This window comes from Balaenoptera acutorostrata, chromosome 20, assembly GCF_949987535.1.
Source record: "Balaenoptera acutorostrata chromosome 20, mBalAcu1.1, whole genome shotgun sequence".
NCBI classification, from domain to species: Eukaryota; Metazoa; Chordata; class Mammalia; order Artiodactyla; family Balaenopteridae; genus Balaenoptera; species Balaenoptera acutorostrata.
Genome location: NC_080083.1, coordinates 20,753,652 through 20,766,672, shown reverse-complemented (window position 1 = coordinate 20,766,672; position 13,021 = coordinate 20,753,652). Strand labels below are relative to the sequence as shown.

The window sequence follows — 13,021 nt, the reverse complement described above, 5'->3', positions numbered from 1 at the left end:
GAGGCGATAAGTTTTCACTCTTACCATTATTAATGGTACAGTACAGTATGTATTTAACGATTTAACATTGTTTATTAAAATTAAACTATTATTCATGCATTAGTATGACAGGCAGTGGCTTATTTGATTCTCATCAAGCCTTTGAACCAGGTATTATTATGATCTCCATTGATTCACCCAGTTTTCTATCAGTAACTTCTCTTTTTGGAGAGCCTATTCTTACCTCTTACAAATGAAGGTGCCGGATGCTTAAATAACTTACCCAAGTCACATGAGTGAAAGGGGCCAACAGCTGGAGTTGAACCTGGGGCCACCTGGCTTTCAAACCCAAGCCTCTACTCCTTTACTGCTCCAGCTGCCTCAGATGGTGCAGGGTCCCCAGGGATCCCACATCGCCCCCTACTCCCTATATGTACCACCCCACAAATACACACCGGGAAGTTGATCCTCGTCCCCCAAACCCAAACGTGGGCCTTGGGGTCTCGGGCTTGACTTCTCGCTTCTCGCGGCCACTCACCGCATCCTCGCAGGATCCCGCCAAGCTGTAGCAATTCTACCTCTTGGCTCTCTGGTCTGTCCCCGGCTGCCCCTGACCTCCATCCCCAGGTCCCTGGTCCAGCTTTGGCTTCATTCTTGTCGCTATGACAACATAACATTGTCTAAGTGGGTCTCACCTCTCCCCAGCTCTTCCCTTCCCTGGCATACCCTTCCCTCCTAGAGCAGCCAGAGGGATTTGTTTCTCCCAGACACAGATTGGACCTTGTTGGCTCCTCACTCTCAGCTCAACACCTGTTGGACATTGTTAAGGAACAGGAAGGACCAAGATGGGGAGGTCTGAGGTTTAAGAACCCGTTCTGGATCTGCTGCTTAGAAAGCAGTTGGGCTGGCTGCTGTGCCCTGGCCCAGGTCATTACCCCAGATCCCACGTGTGTGCCTGCAGCCAGCCTCCCTGCAGGGGGCAGGGACATGTTCTCAGAGACTCCAGTGGACCCCTGAGCCATGTTTCTCACCTTTGATGTTGTGTTGTCATTTGTTTTCGAGAATCAAGAAATCGCTTTATAATTTGTGTAACACAGTGCAAACGTGTATTATTAAAGACTCTCCCTTCTGCTTATAGAACTCACCTTGCGCCTGAGAGTGGCATTCAGGGCCCTCTACAATGAGCTCCAGGCTCCCCTTTCCCTCTTCCTCTTCCCAGGCTCCTGCTGCCAGCATAACTGGACAACTTCTGGCTTTAGCGCTCGCCAGTGCTGCCTTATCGCCCCTCCTATACTCATGCTGTGCCCTCTGCATTGGATTCTCTCCTATCCTATCTGCACACATCCAAATCCGAATCTTCCTCTAAGGCCCTGCTCAAATGCCACCTCCTCCACGAAGCCCTCCAAGATATGACCTCTACTCCTGGGAATTTCCTCAGAGCTTTGCCCTTCTCTGAGGGAACCTCTTATCCTGCCTTGCGTGAGAGTTATCTACGAGGCCTTGCACTGAACAAGTCTTTAACAAATCACGGTTGATCTACACTGAGTGATTCGCAGAGACCTCCGTCCCAAGGAGACTCCTAATCAGTGCTCTGGTGGTTACTTGCCACTTATGCATATTATCATGTTACCACCATCAGTGAAACCTTGATGGTTCCACAAACGTTCACACCCAATTCCTCATAAATGCGATGAACTAAAAATTCCCTGCCCTTGAGGCTCTGGTGTCTATGTCTGATGTTTTTAAATTTGTGGTTTAATTTTCTCATTTAACAAGTGAGGCAATTGGCTTGGGGCACAACAAAGGCCCTGGGTCAAGTGTCCTAAGAGGAGTGGCACCTGGTCTGTGTGACTCCTTAGGGCCCCTCTTGAGCAGTCCTTAGGACCAGCTGGTCCCTGGTCCTCTAGGCAGCCCACGCTTTAACCATCAGACTGCTCCCTTTGCTCCCAGGAGAACTCTGTTCTCAGGCCACCCTCCTCCACTAGACGTCCTGCAGCCCTGCAAGGTAAGCCAGCTGCCGATGATGGGGCAGAGATGGGCAGCCTGGTCCCAGATGAGAATAGGAGGGCGTTTGGAGAGACGGGAGCCTTCCCTGCTGCTGCATGGAATCCCTGCCCCACGGTTACCACTGGAGTTTCTGAGGTGTCCCTACTGCCTGGGGCGAAGCTGGCCCAGGCACACATGTGGGATCTGGGGTAATGACCTGGGCCAGGGCACAGCAGCCAACCAACTGCTTTCTAAGCAGCAGGAAGCAGGCAAAGGGAGGCTTCAGGACTCAAGTTCAAGGCGTCTCCCTGCCACGCTCATGAGGCAACTTGCTTCCCAATTTGAGCCTCGGTTTCCATCTCTAAAATTGAGGAGGTGACATCAGCCCCCTCACAGGGATGTTGAGAGTAGCTGAAAGACCAAGGGGAGGAGGGGGCACTGCTACAGGTGGTGGGATGTCCAGGACCTGCAGGTACTGAGCCGAGATGGGGAGAGGCCACCGTTCTTGTCCTGCTGGGGTTGGAGAAGGGCACTGGCTGTCCCTGAGCTGTCAGTGCTCAGGCCGGGTGGACAGGGTAGGGATGTGGATGTCAGAACCACCGGCCCTGTCTCGTTTACCATCCCCGGGAGACCCCAGAGGCTGCTAAGTGGCACTTAGTCCCCTTTGGCCCTCTCACCGTCCCAACCTCAGGCAGGGCCAGCCATCTGGACCCCTTGGAGGCACAGTGGGGCGGGGCCACCAGATAGGCAGCAGACTCAGAGGGGCGCGGAGAAAGGGATTGGAGAAACGTGCTTGCGTGCACCCCTCCGCCCTCAGATTTTTGTTGTATGAATGCAATTCTCTGAATGAGCTGCCCAGCACTGACTTGGATGCCATGGGCTAATGAAAGCACCCTCCATGGGGCAACCCAGAGGAGACCGGATGGCCAGTCAGGGCAGGGTTGCTGGGCTGGGGGTTCTTGATCCCTCTCAGCAACCTTGCAGATAAGGAGACAGTTTCTGAAACAGGAAGCAACTTATATTAAGAAGGCAACTAGCATTTAGAAAAGGGAGCCAGAAAAGATGGTATTAGGGTACTACCACTTTTGTACTGATGTCATCGTGACACACAGCACCACCCCCCATCACCACCGATGAATCATTCTATCCTCTGGGGCCCTGAGACCCCTCTGTGGGCTGAGCAGGGGCGGGGGTGTTCCTGAGACCCCAGCACTAATCTCAGCTCTATGGCTCAATTACTCTGGAGCCTAAAGGAAGTTGCTTGATGTCTCTGGGCCCCAGTTTTCCCAGGGAGGTAGGGGAGGCCCTGGAAGCCATCTGGTGTGGTGGGGCTGCCGGGAGGAAGGGGAGACTGGGGGAGTTGCCAGCAGATCAAGTTCTTGGAGACACGATGTGTGAATGTGTGTGCACACATGCGTGTGCTGAGGTGCACGCTGGCCGGCATCTCACAAGGAGCTCTAAGCTCCGGGCATCACGGAGCGTGGAATGGGCTTGGGAAGGAAAAGCTGCTAGAAGGTTCCCTGCAGGAAGACGGATGGGGTAAGGGAGGGTCAAGCCAGAGCCGAGCTCGGCTGGTTCCAGAGGTGGAGGAGGAGTGCTGCGGGGGTGCCGCTGGGGTGGACTTGCGGGCCTGGACCCTCCCCGCCTTGGAAACACCCAACACAACTCCCTCCAGTCTGAGGGGGGAGCGCGTGTGCACACATACACACACACACACACACTCAGGCTCATACACAGCCCAGCACACACCTGCTCGTCAGGCCCCCCACCAGGAAGCCCGTGACAGGTAGTTCTGAACCCCGGCCGCCCCCGGGCCTCTCACCTGCTCCACTCGGCTCCCCGGAGCCCAGGCTCCACCTGCTGACTTCTGTTTCAGCCCAGCTCGCCCTGTGGACCAGACTTAGCACTGCCCTCCTGTCAGCAGCCTTCCCTCTCCTGGGAACAGCAGTCGGATTCTCCCTCCGTCTAGGTGGCCTTGGGCCTAAGCAATCATTTGGGTCTGGCTTCCCTGCTTCTGTCTCCCTAGGGAAGGGGCTCTCCCTGTCTCATCATGTCTCATGGTCAGCATTACATGCCCCCCTTCCAAATTCATACGTCGAAATCCTAACCCCCAGCACCTCCTAATGTGACTGTGTTTGGAGATGGGGGTCTTTAAAGAGGTAATTAAGTTAAAATGAGGTCATACAGGTGGGTCCTAATCCAATATGACTGGTGCCCTTAAATGAGGAGACTGGGACACAGACACACACAAGAGGGAAGACCATGTGAAGACACAGGGAGAAGGCGGCCGTCTACAAGCCAAGGAGAGAGGCCTCAGAAGGAACCCACCCTGCTGTCACCTTGATCTCAGACTCCCAGCCTCCAGAACTGTGAGAAAATACATTTCTGTTGTTTTTGTAAAAGTCTCTGGGACTTTGTCATGGCAGCCCGAGCGGGTTAATAATAGATGGGGATGAGCTATTTCTGCCCCTCACAGCCTCAGTTTCCCCAGTAAGATGTGGAGATACTGTATGGGGGTGGAGGAGGAAGACAGGCTGGGATCATGCAGCTTTTGTAGGCGGGGATAATGATGGAGGCTGAGGCGTTCCCAGCCCCTCCCATGACTGTGCCTGGCATGTGACCCTTCCTAGCTGAGCTGAGCCAGCTCCTTCCTCCCTCAGCCCTGGAGGGCACATCCAGCCCTTAACAGCTTGGTCACTAAGGGTGAGGTGTCTGTGGATGTAAGAGGTCTGAACTCCCATTTCCCCCACCTCCACCCATCCCCTCTGCCACCAGCTCCCCTGGGCCCTGAACCTGCCCACCTCGGGTACCCTTGGGAGCACCATCCTGGGGCCACTTCAAGACTATGCTCAGCTGAGAGCCAGCAGCCTTCATCCTTCCCTTCTTGTTCCAGAACGAGACTAAGGCATGAAGAGAGGCTTCACTGGAGCTAAAGAAGGGCACTGGACCCACCAGCACCCAAGAGAAGATTTGCCCAGGAGGTGGGGTGTGGGGGTCCCCGCATCCTTCCATGCCCAGCTTAGGCATCACCTCCTCCCTGAAGCCTTCCCGGATACCTCCACTGCCACCATTGCTTTGTTCTGTCCAGCTCTGGCTCTGGCTGATCAGGAGCTTGGCCCTGGTATAAGTGTGAGATGCAAATAATCAATGATCTGTCTCAGCCACTTCTGTGAATTTTTCCTGGGGGGCAGGATGCTGGTCCATGGGCCCCTTTGTCTCTCAAGCCACCTCCTATCCAACACCAGAAGGCAGGTACTTGTTTATGCTTTTGGTTTTCCAGCTGGCTTGGGATCTGGGCAGACACTGGGTCTGGACCAGCTTTGCATAGTGCCCGGCGTGGCACACGGTCGGTGCTTAACAAATGTCAATTCTACCCTCTTATAAGGTTGGGGGCACCTGCTCAGGGCCATTGGCTGGATAGAGGCCCTCCCTTTTCGTCTCAGGCTGGCCCTAGGTGTCTGGGAGTGCAGCAGGGGCCTTTGCCCAGCCCCAGCTAAGCTTCACACCTTCTCCCCAGGCACAGAGGCCAGCCCCTCTCTCCAACCTATAGAATAGAATGAATGAATCTGCGTGGAGGCTAGGGTCAGGCAGGCTGGGGGAGGGGGCGCCTCTGGCCATCTCCCTGCTTCTAATCAAGATCAGATGCCTCCTGCTTCTATCTCTAATTGTCCCCAGATTAAAACTAATCGCTTGTAAATCAGAAAAAATAAAAGATTGTCATCAGCTTTGGTTAGTTTGAGGCTGAGGGGCACAGCAGGGCATGCCAGCAGGGCCAGAGGGCACGGGGCTGTGCTGGGAGAGGGCTTGGCCTGCTCACGTGTGTGTGTGTATGTGTGCGTGTGCGTGTGTGTGTGTATGGGTGTGTGTGTGTATGTGTGTATGTGTGTGTATGTGTGTGTATGTGTGTGCATGTGTGTATGTGTGTGTGTGTATGTGTGTGTGTATGTGTGTGTATGTGTATGTGTGTGTGTATGTGTGTGTGTGTGTGTGTGTGTGTGTGTGTGTAAGAGCCACACCTGATGTCTGGTGTGCTTGGGGATCCTTCTGCTCTTACTCCTGAACTTGCCTGAATCTAAGAATCAGCCAGAGAAAACAAAACAGCAATAGCAAACAGATTCTCCGGCTGGATCCGGGCAGACACAATCACAATGTCCAGGGGAGAGACCTGGTAATCTGTGTTTATTAAGGATCCCAGGCGTTGATATTATCATAGGAGTTTGGACCACACAGCGCTAAGCAGGAAGGATTGGGAGATGCTGAAGGGGTCATGACCTGCACGGCATAACGTGGTGATGCTGACGGTGCAAGATGAAGCACCCAGAGCCCAGAACAGTGCTGGGCACACACTGGTGCCAATTCTACAAAGGGATGAATGAACGGGTGAGAGGAGGCGAGAGCCAGGGTTGATGCAGGTGGTGAGGATTCTAGTGAAATCGAGCAGGACCCTGGAGGGCCCTCCCGGGTACAAAAGCCTTTCCCTGTCCCCCCATTTCTTGTCTGTAGGAAAAACGCTTCGGTCTCCTAGGCCTTCCCAGAGTTCCACAGAGCAGGCACAAGCAGTTAATGATTTGGACAATAGAGTCACAGGGCTCCTAACTCCTCCTGCAGGGATGTAAATAACAATCTGATGCATATCTTTGAGTTGTTCTACTGAAACTAAGACCCCTACCCAGGTGACTACATGCTGACCACAAGCATGTAGACCTCAGAATGGCTGGAACCAGAAGGTTGAGATTCTGGAAACATCACCCTGTTACCTCACCACCAACCAATCAGAAGAAGGTCCACAAGCTGATCATGCATCCTCTGAACCCTCTCCCCTAGCACCATCTTAAAAAACCCTCGCCTGAAAGCCATCGGGGAGTTCAGGTCTTCTGAGTACAAGCCGCCCGTTCTCTTTGCTTAGCCCTTGCAGTAAACCTTTCTCTGCTCCACAAACTCCAACGTTTCAGTTTGTTTGGCCTCACTGGGCGTCGGGCACATGGACTTGGGTTTGACAGCACTAGGGGCCGTGCGGTCCAGGATCAAGAGGCCAGGGATGGGCTATGCACAGTGACCCCTCCCAACCCAGACCTCCAGGCCCACAGGAGGGGTGTGACCTAGGGGGTACACTCCCCTGGCCCAGGACAGTGGCAGTGGAGGAAACTCTGCACTGAGGACCCTGGAGAGGTAGAATAGGACTCTCATTGGTAGGAGGGATGCTGTGTTCCAGCCCTGCTCTTCCTTGGCAGATGGGTGGATCTGACCCAGGGCAAGCATGTCATTTCTGCACCCCAAGGCCCTATTTCTCCAACAGCAAAATGGGGAATTAGCAACCAATATACCAGTTACTCCAGAGCGGGGTGCTGAAGTGGAAAAAACCTATGTCTTGAGAAAGGTTTTATTTTTTAAATGAGTGATACCCAGTGTTAGTAAGGGTTTTAAGATATGGGGCGATCACATGACCTACTGTCGGAGGGTACACTGGGCAAGCTTTCTAGAAAGCAATTTCAAAATATGTTTCAAAGGCCTTGAAACCGTTCATGCTCCTTGCCCCAGTAACTCTGCCTTTGGGAATCTAATAAGCAGAAATCAGCTCAAAGATTTATATGGAAGGATAGTCACCACAATGTTCTGTTTATTAGTAAAAAATTAGAAACAACCTAAATGTCCAAAGGCTGGGTATGGTTAAATAAAAGCAAATGGCTAAGCATGGAGGTTTCCAAAAATTTTTTACTCAGGTTGGAAAATGCTCCCAAAATAGTTTGAACTAAACAAAGGATGGTGAGAAACTAGCTATATGGCATGATATCAGTTTTTATGTAGACACTGGGTGGAAATACATCAAAATGCTATTGGTGGTTATCTCTGGGGGGGTGAGGATTATGCGTGATTGTTATTTTTTACTTTATGCTTTTATGTATTTCTAGTTGTCTGCAAAGAACATGCATTGCTTGTAAAATTAGAAAGAAAACAATAAATGTCATTAAAAATGAAGGAAAGTGTTTGAAGCTATTCCAAGAATTAAAAAAAAAAAGGGAATTAAAATAATAGAAAGAAAGGAAGAAAGAACCTGTGTGGTTTGGGAGCCACACAAATTCATATACAAATCTTGGATCTGACACTTCTTAGCTGTGTGACCTTGGGCCAGTTACATAACCTCATCAGAGCCTCTACGTCCACACTTGTAAAATGAGAATAATAGAATCTATTTCATAGAGTTGTCATGACTAAATGAGCAAATTGCTTGGTGTAGTTCCTGGAACAGAGTCAGTGATCAGTGTTCATTCATTCATTCATTCATTCATCACTTATTGGTTATTTAGTTCTGAGAGGAGGGAAGCGCTGACCTGCTTTTCTCCAGCACTTGGTGCATTGTTTAGCTCATGGTAGGTCCCCTGTCAAAGTCTGTTAAGTTAAATAGGACAAGTACAGAGGTGACAGGCACATGAAGCAGAATGTCCCAAGGACCTCAAAAGCAGCGCTGAGGCTGGAAGGAGGGCTAGCTGTTGGGGGCTGTGAAGAACCCAGACCAGGAAGCTCTATGTGACCTTGAGCAGTTTCCTCCTCTCTCTGGGCCTCGGTTTCCTCATCTAGGAGAAGAGGCTAGTCCCTGCTCAGCCTGCCATATGTGACTTAGGGCTGGGCAGGGGTCATGTCTGCAGGGAAGCCTGGTGGGTTCTGAAGCAGGCAGGGGCGGCTGGATAAAGGGGAGGTGACAGCTGGGCCCAGTGGTCCCAAACATGGCCCTCCCCCCCTCGCCCCCCGCTAGGACAGGGCCTCTACGTACCGTTGAGCAGTTTGGATCTTGCACAAAGATGCTAAAACCCAGCCCCAGATCTGTTCACCAAGCCCTGCACCTAGTGTGGGGCTGCTTCTGTCTTTTTCCAAGCTGACAGAGATGCCGTATAGGCTGGTCCATACCGGTGTGTTCCCACCCAAGGCGGGACTGCGGTAATCCACCCCTTGGAGGAGGAATCCAGCCGAGGAGTGGGTGCCTCCCTGACATCCAGCCCCTCCCTGAGCACCACTGCATCTCCCTCCTCCACCTGGCTCTGCCCCTTCCCAAAGCAGCTCCGGGCAGGGCTGCATGTCCCCCATCAACCCGGTCCTCTGGCCCCTGTGTCCCCAACACTGAGGGCCGCTGTGTGCCTGCAGCCTGGGCTGGGCTTCCAGCAGCAGGAGCTGCAGGGGAGGACATCCAGCCAGTGAATACGTAAGAACCCTCTGCAGCGCGGGGGCGGGGTCAGGGCGGGCCACTGAAGGCTCCCGCCACCCACAGCCCCCAGCGGCTCCTGCTGTCTCCTCGGAGGCTGTAAATCCTGCGGAGGCAGCTCTCCAATTACTGTCCCCATGCCCCACCCGGCTGGAGCACAACATTGGAATGAGTAAGCTGGGGGAGGGGCCAGCAGAGGGGTCCCCTTCCCCCACTTGGCCCTAAATTCCCTCCTGCCTGCTCACTGCCAGCAGCACTGGTGATTGGCCAGGTCATTTCCTCCTATCTGCCTGGGAACTCCCCATGTCTTAGCTAAAGGGATGGCAGGGTCCCTACTCCCATATTTTACTGATAAAGAAACTGAGGGTCTGGAAGGCTCCCGTCAGACTGGCTCTGCCAGTTATTAGCAGTGTGACCTTAGGCATGTGGCTTAGCATCCTTCTACTGGGTTTCCTAAACTGTAAAATGAGGTGATAGTGGCCCCTCTTTGAGAAGGTTGCTTTAAGAATGAAATGCTCATGTTATAAGATTACCTGCAAGGCACTTCAACCATGCCTGACACCCAGTTAGCCCTCTTTAAAGGTTAGCTGTTGTTTGGGTGTGATTACCACCATCATGAAACAGATCCCCACACAACCTCCTGAGTCAGGGCTCTCCCGGCCATTCCTTTTGTTTCCTCAGCCTAAAATCCTTCCCTCCACCGGACCAGATGCTACCGCTCAGCTATGCCCCCTTGTCTCCTCTTGTCTTGGAGAACAAAGGAGGAAATCAGAGAGATGTAGGTGGAGGAAGAGAGGAGGGAAGGAGCAGATACTGGCGGATGAAAGAAGGAACAGCGCTCAGCTGACTTGGGAACTAGGGATGCTTCCCGGGGTTCAAAGGAGGACGAGGGCACTGGAAGATCAGGCTGCCACAGGTCCCCAAGAAGTTACTGCTGGGGCAGCCCCTATGTACTGGAAATGAGCATCCTGGAGAGCACCTGGAGGGCACCTGAGGCCCCCCTGGGGGGAATGGGGGAAGGCCTGCTGGGTACCCAGCAAGGTAGGTCACAACCCACGGGAACAGGGCTCTCAGTTCCCTGGTCGTCCCAGGGGCACCTTCTTACCGTTCCGGAGCCTCGCTGCCAGACGGAAGCAATCCCAAGGGGAGACCGAGGAAAGGTCTCCCGGTCCTGAGAGGCTGTTTGGGCCGGGGATCACTCCCTCCTCCTCCAGCTTCTGCTCTCGTGGGATCCTGTAAGCTACATGTGCCACTGGGGTGCAGAGCCTCGGGGCCCATGACACAGAGAGAGGGTGAGGAAGGGTAGCCCGGGAGGCGGTGATATAGACCTCCTGGGGGCGAGGACCTTGAGATGGACAACTCAGATGGTGTCCCTGGGCTGGAGGAGCCTGAGCTCAGAGGTAGGGCTCCTGGCGGGGGTGGGAGAGGGGGGGGGCAGGAGAGGAGGGGCATCAGCTCCGGGGACGGAAGCTCTGCCCCTTCCAAGTGCACAGCGACCCTGCCCTTGTAAGTTGTGAGCATGTGTCTGTTAGTCCGTCTGCATTTGTGATCTCAGGATCAGGACCAGGGGCTCAAACCTGAAGACAGGGAGGCCTTGTATTTCCAGGCAAGCAGCCCTCACCCCGGGAACACCTCTTTTATAATTTATTTCTGATAATCTGGAGGGGCGCTCATCCTCACCCCTGCCCCCAGCAACAGCGGGCAAGGCCAGGGCACACCCTTGGCCCCAGACCTCAGTCCGCCCAGCCTAATGGGCCAGATGTGAGGTCCCTTCTGTTATGCAGAAGGCTCGGTGGGGCTCAGCGGGGGAGGGAGAGGGTCTGGTTCATCTGCTGCCAGGTCTGCCGGTGGCTATGGGACCAGGGGCAGAGGGCAGCTGTGGGAACAGCCCCTTGTCCCTGGTGGACAGAGGGCCCTGCTCCACAGCCCTCTTGGCCCCACCTTCACCCCCCAAACACACTGGCCTCCCATGGGGCCTGGCACAAAGTCACCTGATGTGGTCTTTTCGGGAAGGGCCTCTTTGAGACAAAGGCCTGCCTTTGCCAGTCCAGTCCTCAGGCAAACAAGGGCCAGGGACCTGGGGCAGGGAAGAGGGGTGGACAGCAGCAGGGGGCGGGCACCCTCCAAGGGGGCCGGTCTGAGGGAGGTCACCCTGTATAGGAGAACTGGCCCCGCCCCCAAGGACCTGGAAACCCGGGCTTGACCTACTCGGCTGACCTACCTAACCAGACCGCTGGTCAGGCTGCCAGGGAGGGCTTGGGGAGGGAGAGAAAAAGAGCAGAAATAGACAAGGATGGGGGCGGGGACTGAGAGGTACAGAGGGAAAGGAAACAGGAGGGGAGAGTCGGGGTGGGGAGAGAGGGAGAGAGAGGAGGTAACCCCGGCCTGGTGGGTGGCCAGTGGGATGAAGAGTCACTGCCCCCGTGGAGGAGGTGAGCAGAGGGAGGCTGGTGGGGGGTGGCCCAGGCCCCCCAGGAACCCCTGTAAACCTGTACAGCCCAGCCTGGGAGCTGAGCGAGCTGCAGCGGGAGCAGCGGGGGAGGGGAGCGTGGGGGAGGGGAGCGCGGGGGAGGGGGCTGCTCTCTGAGTTACACTAAATGACTAATGTGCATTATCCTAATTATAGCGGAGCAAGCTGAGCCTTCCCACTGGCACAGCCGCCTGCATCTCCTAATAAACAATTAGCCGCAAACAACAGAAGAAGAAAGTGTGTGTGTGAGAGAGAGAGAGAGAGAGCGACGGGGTGGGGGTGGGTTTGGAGCTGGGCCTTGAGGAGGGGGGAGCTGGGGAACCACATCACTCTTCCAGCTCATTCCACCAGGTCAGGGGTCAAGGTTGCAGCAAACTGCAGGGCCCCAGAGGTGTAGGGCGGGCCAGCTCATATTTAGAGGCCGCTTATGGAGTGCAGGCACCGGGCTGGATCCCACCTTCCCACCTTCCTCACAATAACCCCCGGAACTAGCATCCCTGTTTTTGCCAATGAAGGAACCAAAGCTCAGAGAGGTTAAGGGGCTTGCCCAAGGACACACAGCTGGGGTTAGGCCCCATCAGCCCTCCTGAGTTCCCTGAGCTCATTTATAAGGAGCCTGGAAGCTGGGAACTGACTAGGCAATCAACTAAAGTATGCTCCCAGATGGGCCCTGGAGGTGGGCGTGATTATGAAGGTAAGATTTTCTTGCTGGGCCACAGTGCGTTTTATGTGAACCATCTCTGATGTTTTGACAACAGTCCAGAGACAGGAGCCTTCTTCTGATGCCCATTTTAACTGAGGCTTAGAGACGGGCAGATATTTGTTTGAGGTCTTGGAGGTGTAGTGGCAGTTTGAGGTTTGGAAGTGACTTCTGATCCTTGGGGTGGGGTGGGGGGGTCCCTCAGTCCTGGGCAAACTGGCACAGTTGTTCACCCTAAGAAGGAGGCCAACCATCCCTCTCTCTGACCACAGGGTGCTGATGGGGCCTGAAAGGAAGAACTGAATGTGTACAGGGGTGACTCTGAGGCCTGGGCCAGTTTACCAGCCAGGGGGTGGGGGATGGGAGCCCCTGGAAGATGAGCTCTGCCTGCCCATTGGGGAGAGACTCAGAGGATCAAAATCACAGCCCTGGATTCAAGTTGCTTAATCTTTGAGCCTCGACTTCCTCATCCACAAAATGGGGCTAATGAACACAGGCGTCGTGAAGGGTAAACGTGGGAATCCATGCAGAATGCTTCACACAGACCCTGGCTCACAGGTGCCCCCCATATCCCCCATGGAGCCCTCCCTGATCAGCTCTGTCCTGCCCTGACCACCCCTCAAAGCCTAGGCCCTGTTGTACCTGGTTTCTCTTGGCATCACATTGATTGTCTAGCTGCTGCTCCGTTGGT

The 13,021-nt window shown here is 54.3% G+C and overlaps 1 protein-coding gene across 1 annotated transcript in view; it reads right to left on the bottom strand.

The window, feature by feature from the left end:
* Positions 1–13,021, bottom strand: part of TMEM132E (transmembrane protein 132E) — a 53,412-nt gene that overhangs the window by 13,489 nt on the left and 26,902 nt on the right. The window lies entirely within an intron of this gene.